Source organism: Lynx rufus, unplaced genomic scaffold, assembly GCF_022079265.1.
Source record: "Lynx rufus isolate CCGP_SWC_20201006 ecotype Redwood Valley unplaced genomic scaffold, mLynRuf1.p SCAF_14, whole genome shotgun sequence".
In the NCBI taxonomy this organism is placed as follows: Eukaryota; Metazoa; Chordata; class Mammalia; order Carnivora; family Felidae; genus Lynx; species Lynx rufus.
The window spans coordinates 61,147,262-61,167,164 of NW_025814828.1; positions in this window are offsets into that span (position 1 = coordinate 61,147,262).

The following is a 19,903-nucleotide window of genomic DNA, read 5'->3' on the forward strand; positions in this document are numbered from 1 at the left end:
TGTTCAAATAAATATTCTGCCCCATTCTCTCACTCTTCTTTTTCTGGAACTCCTATGATATGAATATTGTTTCATTTTATGGAATTACTTAGCTTTCTAATTCTCCCCTTGTGATCTAGTAATTTCTTTCCCTTCTTTTTTCAGTTTCATGATTTTATCTTCTATTTGACCTATTCCCTCCTCGGCTTCCTCCATCTTCACTGTTACTGTATCTAGTTTATTTTGCATCTCATTTATAACATTCCTTAATTTCTCATGACTATTTCTTAGGTCTTTGATCTCTTTAGCAATAGATTCTCTGCTGTCTTTTATGCTTTTTTTCAGGCCCAGATATTAGTCTTAATACTGTTATTCTAAAATATTGTTTAGATATATTGTTTATATCTGTTTTGAGAAGTTCTCTGGCTGTCATTTCTCCCTGGATTTTCTTTTGATTAGAATCTTCCATTTAATCATTGTGTATAGGTTTATGTCTTTTACATGTTTTAACATCCTGTTATGTGTTCTGCACCTGCAAGTACTACAATATTAAAAAGGGGTCATATACTGTCCAGGACTTGGAACTTCAGTAAATGATTTCTGGAATGTGTTGCATGCACTCTGTTGTTGCATTTTGACTGCTCTATCTCAACAGTCAGTCCTCTGCAGAGCTCCTCCTTGCTTGTAGTGGTGGACTGTTTGGACCTGAGCCAGGTGTGCTTTGATTTGGTTCATTGCAGTAACCCTGTTGTTGTTTTCAAATGTACACATTCTAGTATCTGGGTCATCTTGGTGTTTGCTAACTTTTCCTTAAGTCCTGGGGCTTTCTGAGCTGATCCAAGCCTTCTAGGTCCCGCTTCTCTGCAGTAGCTCATCCTGGACGCCACTATGTGTGTTTGCCTTCACTGCACAGGGTAGCTAAAGGAGGGATCCACAAGCCCCAGCCTCCTACCACCCCACTCTCACCACACTCTTCTTGGAAACCCAAGGTGGTGGGGTACAGAGCCTCAGGGGTAGGTGGGCCAGTGCAGACCCCTGAGGAGGGGACAAAGGGCTAGTGGAAGCCTTGTGGCGGGTCCACATGTGACCTCCCTTTTTATTCTTGATTTTAGTAATTGGAATTTCTTTCTTTCTTTCTTTCTTTCTTTCTTTCTTTCTTTCTTCCTTTCTTTCTTTCTTTCTTCCTTCTTTCTTGTTTCTTTTTGTTTTTGGTCTCTCTAGCAAAAGGTTTGTCAGGTTTGTTGATTTTTTCAAAGAACAAAATTTTGATATTTACTTAAATGTTTAAGACTTCCATCTTTGGTATTTTACTTTCTGGAACTTAAACTCTCCCATCCCCTTCTATACATAAAGCCAAAGTAGGTTTTTATGTGAGTAACATGAAAAACTAAGATAACCCGTAAGACAAATGTTTGTTATTCCCCTAATATAAAAAGTCTCAAGCTAGCACAATACTCTATGATTACTATAATTCTATCTTCTTTTTTATTGTTTGGAGACTTTCAAAAGTTTGCAATTTGTCTACTAGAACTGCACTATCATGTCAGTTCCAGCCAACACATAAATATTCTGGCCAGGAGGAAATAGACTATCATTTCCACTCCTGAAAATAAAACCTCCTTCAATTTTCACATATCATTTCCACTAACAACCTTTTGGTCTGATCCTATTATGTGCACCAACTGAGCAACAAAAAGGCTGGAAACTGAGCTCTTATTATTGAAAAAATAAGGAAAGACTACTTATCAATGGAGATATTCTTGTATATCCTTGTGTAAGTATGCAGTGATGTGTAGTATGTGTATATATTTTGAAAATGTGTAGAATTTTATTACATGCTTCATTTCATATTCTGATTTAAAAAAATATTTACCAGCACTCATGAAAAACAAATAAAACAATAGTGTGTGTGTGTGTGTGTGTGTGTGTGTGTGTGTGTAGTATGTGAGTGAGTTTTTGATAATTCAGATCTAATGAATATAATGGTGGACATGTGTGATCTATTCACTATTTCCTTTTTTTGACAATTATACTTTAATTCCTAATCCTTTCTTAGAAATTTAAAGTGATTTTTATAAGTTGTATAATCAATTATAGTACTAGTTTCCAGATGGTTGTATGAGCAATCACCTGGGAAATTTATTAAAAATGTGGATTCCAGGTTATATTCCAAGATAGTATTCATTAGGTCTGGGGTAGAGCCAGGAACCTGCATAATTAACAAGGATCCCAGGTTCTTATGGTCACAGTATTTGAAAAACTCACTGAGTGAGGAGATTTGGTTATTAACTTAACAAAAATGAATTTGACAGCTAAGACACATATCTTCTTCCTTTCTACTCTTTTGAGTATGGCTTCCATTACTTAAAATGGAGACTGTCTGCTTAATTAATTTAAATCAAAGCTTTAAAATATAATTATACTAGTTACATTATTTATTACAGCAGTGAAAGAAGAGATGGATAAAGTTAGATCTCTTTATTCAACTTAAAGACAAACAATCCTGGTTAGATAGATCCCTTATAATTAAATAATTAGACATCGTCATATTGGAATGATCAAATCATTTTATTTACTTTGAAAAAAATTGTCCCTTTTAAATCAGTCTTTGAGATATATCTCACCCAATTTTCTAACATTCACAGAACTTTCCAATTAACTTCAATACCATATATTGGTGTGGGGTTTTATTCTATCATAGATGGTTAGTATTACTTCCACAATTAATTCCCAAAAGTTCTTGAAAACCTTTTAAATGAGACACTCCCTTATATCAGTGAGTTGTGATGGGGATGGGGATTAGACAGAAATATAAGTTTTTGTTATATGATTACAATTTATGTCTCAATGTCTATTATTCCATTTATTAAGTGAGCAGATTTAAAAACAAATGTAAAAATAGATTTTAAATGAACCTTAATTAATTTTCTTAGACTAAGTTTCTAGAGGTAAAATTGCTAAATAAAAGGGTAGGAAGACTTTATCCAGAAATTCCAATTTTAGAAATTTATTTTATTTTTATTTGTGTTTATTTATTTATTTATTTATTTACATGAGATTTATTGTCAAACTCGTTTCCACACAACATGCAGTGCTCATCCCAACAGATGCCCTCCTCAATGTCCATCACCCACTTCCCCTCCCTCCCACCCCCCAACAACCTTCAGTTTATTCTCAGTTTTTAAGTCTCTTATGGTTTGGCTCCCTCCCTCTCTTTTTTTTTCCTTCCCCTCCACTATGGTATTCTGTTAAGTTTCTCAGGAACCACATAAGAGTGAAAACATATGGTATCTGTCTTTCTCTGCATGACTTATTTCACTTAGCATAACACTCTCCAGTTCCATCCACGTTGCTACAAAAGGACAGATTTCATTCTTTCTCATTGCCAAATAGTATTGCACTGTATATACATAAACCACAATTTCTTTATCCATTCATCAGTTGATAAATATTTAGGCTCTTTCCATAATTTGGCTATTGTTGAAACTGCTGCTATAAACATTGGGATACAAGTACCCCTATGCATCAGCACTTCTGTATCCCTTGGATAAATTCCTAGCAGTGCTATTGCTGGTTCATAGGGTAGATCTATTTTTAATTTTTTGAGGAACCTTCCCACTGTTTTCCAGGGTGGATTCACCAGTTTGCATTCCTGCCAACAGTGCAAGAGGTTCCTGTTTCTCCACATCCTCACCAGCATCTATAGTCTCCTGATTTGTTCATTTTGGCCACTCTGACTGGCGTGAGGTGATATCTCAGTGTGGTTTGATTTGTATTTCCTTTATGAGGAGTGACATTGAGCATCTTTTAATGTGCCTTTGGCCATCTGGATGTCTTCTTTAAAGAAGTGTCTATTCATGTCTTCTGCCCATTTCTTCACTGGGTTATTTGTTTTTCGGGTGTGGAGTTTGGTGAGCTCTTTATAGATTTTGGATACTAGCCCTTTGTCTGATATATCATTTGCAAATATCTTTTCCCATTCCTTCGGTTGTCATTTAGCTTTGCTGAATGTTTCCTTTGCAGTGCAGAAGATTTTATATTCATGAGGTCCCAATAGTTCATCTTTCCTTTAAATTCCCTTGCCTTTGGAGATGTATCAAGTAAGAAATTGCAGTGACTGAGGTCAGAGCGGTTTTTACCTGTTTTCTCCTCTAGGGTTTTGATGGTTTCCTGCCTCACATTCAGGTCCTTCATCCATTTTGAGTTTATTTTTGTGAATGGTGTAAGTGGTCTAGTTTCCTTCTTCTGCATGTTGCTGCCCGGTTCTCCCAGCACTATTTGTTAATGAGACGGTCTTTTTTTCCATTTGATATTCTTTACTGCTTTGTCAAATATTAGTTGGCCATACATTTGTGGGTCCAATTCTGGAGTCTGTATTCTATTCCATTGGTATATGTGTCTGGTTTTCTGCCAATACCATGCTCGTTTGACGATTACAGCTTTGTAGTAGAGGCTAAAGTGTGGGATTGTGATGCCTTCAGCTTTGGTCTTCTTCAATATTATTTTGGCTATTCAGGGTCTTTTGTGGTTCCATACAAATATTAGGATTGCTTGTTCTAGCTTCGAGAAAAATGCTGGTGTGATTTTGATTGGGATTGCACTGAATGTGTAGATTGCTTTGGGTAGTATTGACATTTTAACAATGTTTATTCTTCCAATCCATGAGCATAGAATGTTTTTCCATTTCTTTGTATATTCTTCAATCTCCTTCATAAGCTTTCTATAGTTTTCAGCATACAGATCTTTTATATCTTTGGTTAGTTTTATTCTTAGGTATTTTATGTTTCTTGGTGTAATTATGAATGGGATCATTTTCTTTATTTGTCTTTCTGCTGCTTCATTATTAGTGTATAAGAATGCAACTGATTTCTGTACATTAACTTTGTATGCTGAGACTTTGCTGAGTTCATGTATCAGTTCTAGCAGAGTTTTGGTGGAGGCTATCTGGTTTTCCATGCAGAGTATCATGTCATCTCCAAAAAGTGAAAGCTTGACTACATCTTTGCCAATTTTGATGCCTTTGATTTCCTTTTGTTGTCTGATTGCTCATGCTAGAAGTTCCAACACTATGTTAAACAACAACAGTGAGAGTGGATATCCCTGTGGTGTTCCTGATCTCAAGGAGAAAGCTTTCAGTTTTTCCCAATTGAGGATGATATTAGCTGTGGGCTTTGTATAAATGGATTTTATGATGTATAAGTATGTTCCTTCTATCCTGACTTTCTCGAGGGTTTTTATGAAGAAACGATGCTGAATTTTTTTAAATGCTTTTTTGGTATCGATTGACAGGATCCTATAGTTCTTATCTTTTCTTCTATTAATGTGATATATCACACTGTTTGATGCGAATATTGAATCAGCCTTGCAGCCCAGGAATGAATCCCACTTGATCACGGTAAATAATTCTTTTTATATGATATTGAATTCAATTTTCTAGTATCTCGTTGAGAATTTTTGCATCCATATTCATCAGGGATATTGGCCTGTAATTCCCTTTTTTTGCTGTGTCTCTGTCTGGTTTGAAATCAAGGAATGCTGGTTTCATAAAATCAGTCTGGAAATTTTCTCTGTCTTGCTATTTTTTAGAACAGTTTGAGAAGGATAGGAATTATCTCTGTTTTAAATCTCTGGTAGAATTCCCCATGGAAGCCATCTGGTCCAGGACACTTATTTGTCAGGAGATTTTTGATGACTGATTCAATTTATTCGCTTGTTATGGTTTGAGTTTTGGAAGTGTGTGGGTGCTTAGGGATTTGTCCATTTCTTCCAGGTGGTCCAGTGTGTTGGCATATAATTTTTCATGGTATTCTCTGGAAATTGCTTGCATTTATGAGGGATTAGTTGTAATAATTCCATTTTCAATCATGATTTTATCTATTTGGGTCATCTCCCTTTTCTTTTTGAGACGCCTGGCTAGAGGTTTATCAATTTTGTTTACTTTTTCAAAAAACCAACTATTTGTTTCATTGACCTGTTGTACAGTTTTGGTTTTTTTATTTTTTTAAATTCTATATTGTTTATTTCTGCTCTGATTCTTAATATTTCTCTTCTTCTTCTGGGTTTGGGGTGTCTTTGCTGTTCTGCTTCTAGTTCCTTTAGGTGTGCTGTGTAGATTTTGTATTTGGGATTTTTCTTGTTTCTTGAGATAAGCCTGGATTGCAATGCATTTTTCTCTCAGGACTGTCTTTGCTGCATCCCAAAGCGTTTGCATTGTTGTCTTTTTTTTTTAATGAATTTCATTGTCAAATTTGTTTCCATACAACACCCAGTGCTCATCCCAAAAGGTGTCCTCCTCAATACCCATTACTCACCCTCCCCTCCCTCCTACCCCCATCAACCCTCAGTTTTTTCTCAGTTTTTAAGAGTCTCTTATGCTTTGGCTCTCTCCCTGTTGTCTTTTCATTTTCATTTGTTTCCATATATTTTTTAAATTTTCTTCTCTAATTGCCTCCTTGAACCATTCATTCTTTACTAGGGTGTTCTTTAACCTCCATGCTTTGGGAATTTTCCCAGACTTTTTCCTGTGGTTGATTTCAAGTTTCATAGCATTGTGGTCTGAAAGTGTGCATGATGTGATCTCAATTCTTTTATACTTGTGAAGGGCTGTTTTGTGACCCAGTATATGATCTATCTAGGAGAATGTTCCATGTGCACTTGAGAAGAAAGTATATTCTGTTGCTTTGGGATGCAGAATTCTAAATATATGTCACGTCCATCTGATCCAATGAATCATTCAGGGCCCTAGTTTCTTTATTGATCCTGTGTCTAGATGATCTATACATTTCTGTAAGTCGTTAAAGTCCCCTTCAATTACCACATTGTTATCAATAAGTTTGCTTACGTTTGTGATTGTTTTATATATTCGGTGGCTCTAGTATTCAGCACATAGATATTTGTAATTGTTAGCTCTTCCTGATGGATAGATCCTGTAATTATTATATAATGCCCTTCTTCATCTCTTGTTACAGCTTTTACTTTAAAGTGTAGTCAGATATGTGTATGGCTACTCCAGCTTTCTTTTGAGTTCTAGTAGCAAGATAGGTATTTCTCCATCCCCTAGCTTTCAATCTGAAGGTGCCCTCAGGTCTAAAATGAGTCTCTTGTAGACAGCAAATAGATGGGTCCTGTTTTTTTTTTTTTATCCATTCTGATCAATTCAAGTTAATTTTGAAGGGAGTTCTCTGTGTCTCTTGGATTTCAATGCCTTTTTCCTTCCCCAAATCAGGGAAGCTCTCAGCTATGATTTGTTTAAGTACAACTTCAGCCCCTTTGTCTCTCTTTTCTTCTTCTGGAATTCCTATGGAAATGGATATTGTTCCATTTTATTGCATCACTTGGTTCTCTAATTCTACCCTCACACTCCTGGATTTTTTTTATCTCTCTTTTTCTCAGCTTCCTATTTTTCTATAATTTTATTGTCTAATTCACCTATTCTCTCCTCTCCCTCTTCAATCTGTGCTATGGCTGCCTCCATTTTATTTTGTACCTCATTTATAGCATTTTTTATCTCCTCATGACTATTTCTTAGTCCCTTTATCTCTGTAGCAATAGATTCTCTGCTGTCCTTTATGTTTTTTCAAGCGTAGCTATTACTTTTATGACTATTCTCAATTCTTGTTACATTATATTGCTTAAATCGGTTTTGATAAATTCATTAACTGTCACTACTTCCTGTTGTTTCTTTTGAGGAGACTTCATACATTTCATCATTTTGGCTAGCCCCTGCGGTAGCTTCAAACTGCAGGGCAATTCCCCTGTGCTGTCTGGAGTAACTTGTGTTGGTGGGCGGGGCCACAGTCAGACCTGATGTCTGCCCCAAGCCCATGCTGGGGCCACAGTCAGACTGGTGTGTACCTTATCTTCCCCTCTCCCAGGGGCAGGAATCACTGGGGAGTGGTGTGGCCTCTGTCTGGGCTTCTTGGACACTGTCAGGCTTGTGGTGCTGCTTTGATGGGATCTGGCCAGGGGCATATTAGATGTAGTGGATCCGCAAAGTGCACAGGGCAGGAGGGACAGGCTTAGCTCGCTTCATCCTCAGTGGTCCCCTGAAAGAGGGGCCCTGCAACACTGGGAGGGAGGCAGGCCCGTCAGTGGGATGGATCCACAGAAGCATAGCGTTGGGTATTTGCTGGGTGCAAGCAAGTTCGGTGACCCAAACTGGTTCCCTTTGGAATTTCAGCTGGGGGATGGGAGAGGGAAGTGGTGCTTGCCAGTGCCTTTGTTCTGCTGAGTTGAGCTGTGTCTTCCGGAGCTCAACAACTCTCCCTCCCTGCGTCCTTTCATCCTCCCTGCTCTCCAAGAGCAGAGCTGTTGACTTTTCACATTCCAGATGCTAAGTCCCCCTGGCTGTCAGAACTCATGGAGTCCGGCCCCTCCGCTTTTGCAAGCAAGACTTTGGGGGCTCTGCCTTGCCTGGCGGGGTGCCCCTCCACCTCCCTGGCTCCTTCCGACCAGTCCGTGTAGCATGCACAGCCTATCCACCCTTCCTACCCTCTTCCCTGGGCCTTTAGTCTATGCTTGGTTCTGGAGAGTCCATTCTGCTAGTCTTCTGGTGGTTTTCTGGGTTATTTAGGCAGATGTGGGTGGTATCTAAGTGATCAGCAGGACGAGGTGAGCCCAGCACCCTCCTATGTTGCTATCTTCCCTGAAATGCCTTGTTAATAAATGCACCTAGAAATTTATTTTAAAGGAAAATCTGAGATAGGTACAAAAGTATATGCACAATAATGTTCATATCAGCTTAATTTATAATTAAAAAAACATGAAAACAAATGTCTTATAACAGGAGACTCAGTATGTAAATGATGGGATATTCATATGTAATTGACTTATATGCTACATTTAAAATTATATTACAGGAGCGCCTGGGTGGCTTGGTCGGTTAAGAGTCCAACTTCGGCTCAGGTCATGATCTCACGGTCCGTGAGTTCGAGCCCCGCGTCGGGTTCTGTGTTGACAGCTCAGAGCCTGGAGCCTGTTTCAGATTCTGTGTCTCCCTCTCTCTCTGTCCCTCCCCCGTTTATGCTCTGTCTCTCTCTGTCTCAAAAATAAACGTTAAAACATTATATTACAGAAAGCTATTTATTTCATTTACTTATTTTTTATTTATTTAATTTTAATTTTTATATTTATTTTATTTTTATTTTATATTTTATTGTATTTTATATTTATTTTTTAATTTTTTTTCTTTTTTTTCTCAACGTTTTTATTTATTTTTGGGACAGAGAGAGACAGAGCATGAACAGGGGAGGGGCAGAGAGAGAGGGAGACACAGAATGGGAAACAGGCTCCAGGCTCTGAGCCATCAGCCCAGAGCCTGACGCGGGGCTCGAACTCACGGACCGTGAGATCGTGACCTGAGCTGAAGTCGGACGCTTAACCGACCGCGCCACCCAGGCGCCCCTATATTTATTTTTTAAATGCTTCTTTACTTCTGAGACAGAGACAGAGCATGAGTGGGAGAGGGGCATAGAGAGAGACACACACAGAATCTGAAGCAGGCTCCAGGCTCTGAGCTGTCAGCACAGGGCCCAATGTGGGGCTTGAACTCACAAACTGCTAGATCATGACCTGTGCTGAAGTCAGACGCTTACCCCATGGAGCCACTCAGGCGCCCCATAGAAGGTTATTGACATAGGAAATGCTTATAATATCATTAAATATTTTAAAACAATTTAAAATATAATGCATAACATATTATCTAAATTTGGGGAAAAATTAAAATGTGTGTGCATAAACAAATATGCAATTATACAATTGTAAAAAAATTATATACAATTATAAAAAAAAAGACTATAAGGATATGTATCAACCTGACAACATATTAACAAAGTTTACTTTTAGATTGTGGTATTACATGTGATTTTTTGTATTTACTTTGTGCTGTGTTTTTCTATATTACAATTTCTCCATTTTACTTATATAATAATAAAAACGTGTTATTTTATGAAATGACAGTACATTAAATTAAAATGTACAATTTGTCCTTTGAGATAATATGATTCAGACTTAAATGAATGTACATACCTGTAATCCTACTAAATCTAATAACACAAAGTTTATCAGCTTGCACCCTATAAATGTGACCTTTATTCTTTTGTACACCAGATGTATTATTAAAAATCTATTTGGATCACAGGGTAGGGCTATATTTAATTTTTTGAGGAACCTCCACACTGTTTTTCAGAGTGGATGCACCAATTTGCATTCCCACCAACAGTGCAAGAGGGTTCCTGTTTCTCCACATCCTCTCCAGCATCTATACTCTCCTGTTTTGTTCATTTTAACCACTCTGACTGGTGTGAGGTGATATCTGAGTGTGGTTTTGATTTGTATTTCCTTGATGAGGAGCGATGTTGAGCATCTTTTCATGTGCCTCTGGGCCATCTGGATGTCTTTAGAGAAGGGTCTATTCAAGTTTTTTGCCCATTTCTTCACTGGGTTGTTTTTCGGGTGTGGAGTTTGGTGAGCTCTTTATAGATTTTGGATATAGCAGCACTCTCAACAATAGCCAAATTATGGAAAGAGCTTAAATGTCCATCAACTGATGAATGGGTAAAGAAATTGTGGTTTATAGACACAATGGAGTACTACGTGGCACGAGAAAGAATGAAATATGGCCCTTTGTAGCAACATGGATGGAACTGGAGAGTGTTATGCTAAGTGAAATAAGCCATCCAGAGGGGAGGTAGGGAAGATGGCGGCTTAGGAGGACGCTGGGCTCACCGTGCATCCTGCTGATCCTTTAGATTCCACCTACACCTGCCTAACTAACCCAGAAAACCACCAGAAGACTAGCAGAATGGAGTCCCCGGAGCCAAGTCCAGATGAGCAGCCGATGGAAGAGGGTAGGAAGGGCGGAGAGGTGGTAGCGCTGCACAGACTGGCAGGAGAGAGCCGGGGTGGTGGGGCGGCCTGCTGGCCAAGCAGAGCCCCCAAGTCTGGCTGGGAAAAGCAGAGGGGCCAGACAGAGTGTGTTCCGACAGCAAGCGGGACCTGACATCTGGAAGATTAGAAGCTAACAGCTCTGCTCAGAAAGCGGGAAGGCTGGAGGACAAAGCAAGGGAGAGTTGCTGAGCCCCAGGACGACAGAGCTCAGTTTGGCGGGGAACAAAGGCGCTCACCAGCGCCATCTCCCTCGCCCATCCCCCAGCCAAAATCCCAAAGGGAAACAGTCCTTGCCAGGGAACTTGCTCGCTCTACCCAAACACCCAACTCTGTGCTTCTGTGGAGCCAAACCTCCTGCAGCGGATGTGACACCTTCCAGCTGCCACAGGGCCGCTCCTGAAGTGGATCACCTAAGGAGCAGCGAGCTAAGCCTGCCCCTCCTGCCCCCGTGCACCTTGCCTACCCACCCCAGCTAATACACCAGATCCCCAGCACCACAAGCCTGGCAGTGTGCAAGTATCCCAGACGGCCACGCCACCCCACAGTGAATCCCACCCCTAGGAGAGGTGAAGAAAAGGCACACACCAGTCTGACTGTGGCCCCAGCAGTGGCCTGGGGGCAGACATCAGGTCTGACCAAGGCTCCGCCCACCAACTCCAGTTATACACCACAGCACAGGGGAAGTGCCCTGCAGGTCCTCACCACTCCAGGAACCATCCAAAATGACCAACAGAAGAATTCCCCTCCAAAGAATCTCCAGGAAATAACAAGAGCCAATGAACTGATCAAAAAGGATTTAAATAATTTAACAGAAAGTGAATTTAGAATAATAATCATGAAATTAATTGCTGGCTTTGAAAACAGTATAGAGGACAGCAGAGAATCTTTTGCTACAGAGATCAAGGGACTAAGGAACAGTCAGGAGGAGCTGAAAAACGCTTTAAACGAAATGCAAAATAAAATGGAAACGACGACAACTCGGATTGAAGAGGCAGAGGAGAGAATAGGTGAACTAGAAGATAAAGTTATGGAAAAAGAGGAAGCTGAGAAAAAGAAAGATAAAAAAATCCAGGAGTAGGAGGGGAAAATTAGAGAACTAAGTGATACACTAAAAAGAAATAATATACGCATAATTGGTATCCCAGAGGAGGAAGAGAGAGGGAAGGGTGCTGAAGGGGTACTTGAAGAAATAATAGCTGAGAACTTCCCTGAACTGGGGAAGGAAAAAGGCATTGAAATCCCAGAGGCACAGAGAACTCCCTTCAGACGTAACTTGAATCGATCTTCTGCATGACATATCATAGTGAAACTGGCAAAATACAAGGATAAAGAGAAAATTCTGAAAGCAGCAAGGGATAAACGTGCCCTAACTTATAAAGGGAGACCGATAAGACTCGTGACTGATCTCTCTTTTGAAACTTGGCAGGCCAGAAAGGATTGGCACGAGATCTTCAATGTGCTGAACAGGAAAAAAAAATATGCAGCCGAGAATCCTTTATCCAGCAAGTCTGTCATTTAGAATAGAAGGAAAGAGAAAGGTCTTCCCCCCCCCCCAAAAAAAAACTGAAGGAATTTGTCACCACAAAACCAGCCCTACAATAGATCCTAAGGGGGATCCTGTGAGACAAAGTACCAGAGACATCACTACAAGCATAAAACATACAGACACCACAATGACTCTAAACCCGTATCTTTCTATAATAACACTGAATGGAAATGGACTAAATGCGCCAACCAAAACACATAGGGTATCAAAATGGATAAAAAAACAAGACCCATCTATTTGCTATCTACAAGAGACTCATTTCAGATCTGAGGACACCTTTAGATTGAGAGTGAGGGGATGGAGAACTATTTATCATGCTACTGGAAGCCAAAAGAAAGCTGGAGTAGCCATATTTATATCAGACAAACTAGACTTTAAATTAAAGGCTGTAACAAGTGATGAAGAAGGGCATTATATAATAATTACAGGGTCTATCCATCAAGAAGAGCTAACAATTATAAATGTCTATGCGCCGAATACCGGAGCCCCCAAATATATAAAACAATTATTCACAAACATAAGCAACCATATTGATAAGAATGTGGTAATTGCAGGGGACTTTAACACGCCACTTACAGAAATGGATAGATCATCTACACACACGGTCAATAAAGAAACAAGGGCCCTGAATGAGACATTGACTTGACAGATATATTTAGAAGTCTGCATCCCAAAGCAACAGAATATACTTTCTTCTCGAGTGCACATGGAACATTCTCCAAGATAGATCATATACTGGGTCACAAAACAGCCCTTCATAAGTATACAAGAATTGAAATTATACCATGCAAACTTTCAGACAACAATGCTATGAAGCTTGAAATCTACCACAGGAAAAAGTCTGGAAAACCTCCAAAAGCATGGAGGTTAAAGAACACCCTACTGAAGAATGAGTGGGTCAACCAGACAATTAGAGAAGAAATCAAAAAATACATGGAAACAAACGAAAATGAAAATACAACAATCCAAACGCTTTGGGACGCAGCGAAGGCAGTCCTGAGAGGAAAATACATTGCAATCCAGGCCTATCTCAAGAAACAAGAAAAATCCCAAATACAAAATCTCACAGCACACCTAAAGGAAATAGAAGCAGAACAGCAAAGGCAGCCTAAACCCAGCAGAAGAAGAGAAATAATAAAGATAAGAGCAGAAAAAACAATATAGAATCTACAAATACTGTAGAGCAGATCAACGAAACCAAGAGTTGGTTTTTTGAAAAAATAAACAAAATTGACAAACCTCTAGCCAGGCTTCTCAAAAAGAAAAGGGAGATGACCCAAATAGGTAAAATCATGGATGAAAATGGGATTATTACAACCAATCCCTCAGAGATACAAACAATTATCAGGGAATACTATGAAAAATTATATGCCAACAAATTGGACAACCTGGAAGAAATGGACAAATTCCTAAACACCCACGCTCTTCCAAAACTCAATCAGGAGGAAATAGAAAGCTTGAACAGACCCATAACCAGCAAAGAAATTGAATCGGTTATCAAAAATCTCCCAACAAATAGGAGTCCAGGACCAGATGGCTTCCCAGGGGAGTTCTACCAGACGTTTAAAGCAGAGAAAATACCTATCCTTCTCAAGCTATGCTATTCCAAGAAATAGAAAGGGAAGGAAAACTTCCAGACTCATTCTATGAAGCCAGTATTCCTTTGATTCCTAAACCAGACAGAGACCCAGTAAAAAAAGAGAACTACAGGCCAATATCCCTGATGAATATGGATGCAAAAATTCTCAATAAGATACTAGCAAATCGAATTCAACAGCTATAAAAAGAATTATTCACCACAATCAAGTGGGATTCATTCCTGGGATGCAGGGTTGGTTCAACATTCGCCAATCAATCAACGTGATACATTACATTAATAAAAGAAAAGAACAATATGATCCTGTCAATCAATGCACAAAAGGCCTTTGACAATATCCAGCACCCTTTCTTAATTAAAACCCTTGAGAAAGTCGGGATAGAGGGGGCATACTTACACATCATAAAAACCATTTATGAAAAGCCCACAGCTAACATCATCCTCAATGGGGAAAAACTGAGAGCTTTTTCCCTCAGATCAGGAACACGACAGGGATGCCCACTCTCACTGCTGTTGTTTCACATAGTGTTGGAAGTCCTAGCATCAGCAATCAGACAACAAAAGGAAATCAAAGGCATCAAAATGGGCAAAGATGAAGTCAAGCTTTCACTTTTTGCAGATGACATGATATTATCCATGGAAAATCCGATAGACTCCACCAAAAGTCTGCTAGAACTGATACATGAATTCAGCAAAGTTGCAGGATACAAAATCAATGTACAGAAGTGTGTTGCATTCTTATACACTAACAATGAAGCAACAGAAAGACAAATAAAGAAACTGATCCCATTCACAACTGCACCAAGAAGCATAAAATACCTAGGAATAAATCTAACCAAAGATGTAAAAGATCTGTATGCTGAAAACTATACGAAGCTTATGAAGGTAATTGAAGAAGATATAAAGAAATGGAAAGACATTCCCTGCTCATGGGTTGGAAGAATAAATTTTGTCAAAATGTCAATACTACCCAAAGCTATCTACACATTCAATGCAATCCCAATCAAAATTGCACCAGCATTCTTCTCGAAACTAGAACAAGCAATCCTAAAATTCATATGGAACCACAAAAGGCCCCGAATAGCCAAAGGAATTTTGAAGAAGAAGACCAAAGCAGGAGGCATCACAATCCCAGACTTTAGCCTCTGCTTCAAAGCTGTAATCAACAAGAGAGCATGGTATTGGCACAAAAACAGACACATAGACCAATGGAATAGAATACAAACCCCAGAACTAGACCCACAAACGTATGGCCAACTAATTTTGGACAAAGCAGGAAAGAACATCCAATGGAAACAAGACAGTCTCTTTAACAAATGGTGCTGGGAGAACTGGACAGCAACATGCAGAAGGTTGAAACTAGACCACTTTCTCACACATTCACAAAAGTAAACTCAAAATGGATAAAGGACCTGAATGTGAGACAGGAAACCTTCCAAACCCTAGAGAAGAAAGCAGGAAAAGACCTGTCTGACCTCAGCCGTAGCAATCTCTTACTCGACACATCCCCAAAGGCAAGGGAATTAAAAGCAAAAATGAATTACTGGGACCTTATGAAGATAAAAAGCTTCTGCACAGCAAAGGAAACAACCAACAAAACTAAAAGGCAACCAATGGAATAGGAGGAGATATTTGTAAATGACATATCGGACAAAGGGTAGTATCCAAAATCTATAAAGTGCTCACCAAACTCCACACCCGAAAAACAAATAACGCAGTGAAGAAATGGGCAGAAAACATGAATAGACACTTCTCTAAAGAAGACATCCGGATGGCCAGCAGGCACATGAAAAGATGCTCAATGTCGCTCCTTATCAGGGAAATACAAGTCAAAACCACACTCAGATATCACCTCATGCCAGTCAGAGTGGCCAAAATGAGCAAATCAGGAGACCCTAGGTGCTGGAGAGGATGTGGAGAAACGGGAAGCCTCTTGCACTGTTGGTGGGAATGCAAACTGGTGCAGCCACTCTGGAAAACAGTGTGGAGGTTCCTCAAAAAATTAAAAATAGACCTACCCTATGACCCAGCAATAGCACTGCTAGGAAGTTACCCAAGGGATACAGGAGTACTGATGCATAGGGGCACTTGTACCCCAATGTTCATAGCAGCACTCTCAACAATAGCCACATTATGGAAAGAGACTAAATGCCCATCAACTGATGAATGGATAAAGAAATTGTGATTTATGTACACAATGGGGTACTACATGGCATTGAGAAAGAACGAAATATGGCCCTTTGTAGCAACGTGGATGGAACTGAAGAGTGTGATGCTAAGTGAAATAAGCCATACAGAGAAAGACAGATACCATATGTTTTCACTCTTATGTGGATCCTGAGAAACTTAACAGAAACTCATGGGGGAGGGGAAGGAAAAAAAAGAGGTTAGGGTGGGAGAGAGTCAAAGCATAAGAGACTGTTAAAAACTGAGAACAAACTGAGGGTTGATGGGGAGTGGGAGGGAGGGGGTGTGTGATGGTTATTGAGGAGGGCACCTTTTGCGATGAGCACTGGGTGTTGTATGGAAACAAATTTGACAATAATATTCATATATTGAAAAAACATCTTTTTGGAAAGACTCATTTGGTGCTAATGAGGTAACTGATACATGAATCCTTTAGTTCTTTATTGGCCATGCCACAGACTCCTTTGCTCCTGTAGCAGTTTACTACCCCATGTGAATATTCTTGAGTGATAACAGTTTTCATTTCTTAGAAGACCTAGAAATAAGAATTAGAACTTAAGACCTTTAAAGTATATCTTAGCACAGATTTCAACACCTTGTTTGTTAATAAAACCAAGAGCAGTGCCACTAAACACTCACACACCCCATGGAATATTTTGCCATTAATTAGCCTTCTTTTTTTGTGAGCATAAACCATTTAGCATCTGAATCTAAATTTAAAAAAAGAAGGAAAAAAAAACACAATCTCAGTATTGGAAGTAAATACGTGTTTTAAGATCCTGAAACTTCAAATGAGCAAAATCTACAAATGCTTTAGAAATATTATGGTCTAGTAGTATTATTCCCCCAGATTGTTTTTTGTGCAGGGCTGGGAAAGTTGGGGATGAAATTGGATTGTGGGATAGTTAGTGTACAGTTGAGAAGCTCAGACAAACACACAAGTGAAACTAACACAACAAGAAATCAGGAGAACCAATGGAAGATGATATAGGGAAAACAATACTTAAAAGAGAAATGAGGAAATTAACATTTATTGAGCACCAACTGTGTATCACACTCTAGTTGCGGGGCCAGCAAGTAAAGAGTGGAGTCAAATACTACTACAGAATTTGGATTCACTAAGGATTAACAAGAGATAAATCATATAACTCTATTTCAAAGTAACTAGAATATTTGTATAAATGTTTGTATAAATGTAGACTTACCCTGAATATGCAAGCAAGCCTTTATTTTGGCAGCTTTTTACATTTTTGTTTTAGTTTTTATTTTATCAAAGTTATACAGGTGCATGATTTAAATAGCCAAATAATTCTATGAGGCATATGAAGAGCATTTCCCAGACTCCCTCTATCCCATATTTCCTGCCACCTAGAGACAACCAATCTTATTCTTTTAACTGATCATTTGGGTACATACCTTCATATTGTCATATAATATATTTATATTGCTACATTTTAATATTGTTACTAATTGTTTAGTATTATCTATTTCTTTCTTATTGTATGAAGAGTAGTTCTTTTTCACAAACTCCACTACATTTCCTTTGTCCCATCCTCTCAACATAGTTCACTTATTATTTAGTATTTACCTGAATATGACTAAGAAAATGCTTAACTGTGCTGAGTTTGTAGTAATCTATGTGTACTTGTCCTTTCCTACTCAACTTTTGGTTCTCCCCTCAGTTAACAATTATTTTGGTTTTGATTGCTTAGTTTTCTGTGTATTTATCACTAATTTAGACCCAAACTCGCCCTTGTTGTATAAATCTTTCATATATTCAAGCACAATTTTATCTTCTTAATGTTCCTCCAAGAGCCAGTTTTTTGGTGACTATGATGGAGTCTTTTTTTTTTTTCCTTCCCCTTTCTATTTTCCCTGGTTTAAGAGTTGTATATCCTTTAGTAGCTTCATGGGAGAGGGTGCCTGGGTGGCATAGTTTTTGAGACCCTGCATATCTGTAAAGTTTTTATTCTATCCTTATCTTGATTGATAGTTCATAGTCATAGAACTCTAGGTTAAAATTAATTTTTTGTCAAATGTTGAAATCATTTTCATTCTCTTCTAGTTTCCAGTATTTCTGAGAAGTTTGATATCATTCTGAGATATAATTCTTTGTGCAAAGGAAGTTCTTTCTCCCTGATTCTTTTAGGAACTTTCTCTCTCCTCCAGAGTTCTAAATTTTTATGATGATGTGTTTTGATGAGCCTATTTTTATCCACTGTGCTAGGTACTTGATGAGCTCTTTCAATATGGAAACTCATGTCCTTCAGACCTGGAACATTTTATTCAATTATTTGATTCTTTCCTTCCATTTGATTTCTATTTTACCCGTTTCCTCAACTCCTATTATTGGAATCTTGGATCTCCTGGATAGGTATTCTACTTTTTCTGTCTTTTTTATTTTGCACCTCTTTGCTTTTTTACTCTACTTTCTGGAATATTTCTTGGACTTTACCTTTTAACTCTTTATTGAGTTTTCATATATAAAAAGCTATTTTCAATTTTTAAAACCCATTATTGTCCTTTAATATTCCTTTTTATAACAAATTGTTCTTGTTTCATGAGTTAATAGCCTCTCATATCTCTGAAGATATTAATTTTTGTATTAGTTTTCATTCATAGTCTTTGTTTCCTCCAAGTTGTTTTGTTATGTCTATTTTTTATGTCCATTGGACACTTTTTCAAATGCCTAGTAATCCCTGAGTGGCACTTCATAGTTAAGTGTTGGGCACTAAAAAGTGGATTGGAAGTTCTGTATGCAAGATAAGTTTTCTTGACTGGCTTCACGGTAGTGTGATCTGGCTAAATAATTTCCTTGGATGATACTTGGATTTTCTAATATCCTTACTATAAAGTATAAACCTGGATGCTAGCATACTGGAACCTCAGTGGGGGAAAAATTATATGGTTTTTCATATTCAACATATGAACTTTCACACAATCCCATTTTAATACAGTAGCCTAGTCTTTAATTATACTTAGTTTCTCCCTTTCCAAGTCACTTTATTTTACTTTCACCAGAGAATTGACTGCCATTATTTGCCCATAGATAGGGAAAGGGCAGTATATATGAGGATACTAACTTCTCAAGGAAACTCAAGTAAATGTTTTAAACCAATATTCCTGTGTTTCAGCTCCTTGTTCATTTTTCAGTGGTTCTTGGTACTACTCTACCTAAGGTTTTTAGGTGATTTAAATGGCTTGGTTCTTGGCTTTCTCCACTATAAGGATTTAGCTTTTCTGAGTGTACCAAGTCAGTTTCTATCCATCCATCTGCTTTGTGCATTGCAAAATTTTGTTTCCTGTTGTCTCTTTTCCTATGCTTTTGGTCCTATTAATGTTATTAATATTATGCTTCCTTCAAGCTTTAATCATTTGATTATCATTTTAATGGAGTTTTAGGAGGGTGGCAAGGCATTCAAGAACCATTTTTAGCTAGAAGTTGGCAGCTGTTTTTCGAAGTTTCAAAATAAGACTGAGATATGACTACAAAATAAGTAGTATGACTGTTTTGCTTCCTGATTTGTAGAAGCATGGAGTGTTCCCTTTTCATCAGGTTAAATTAGGTCTCAGCTTAAATGTCACTTCCTCAGAGAAGTTGTACTAAACTATTTATCTCAGGTAATTCCTCAGTTCTCCATGATTTACTAGGGCAGTGCCTCATCTCTTTTTATCCCCACATATATCACAATTTGTATTATTTTTTT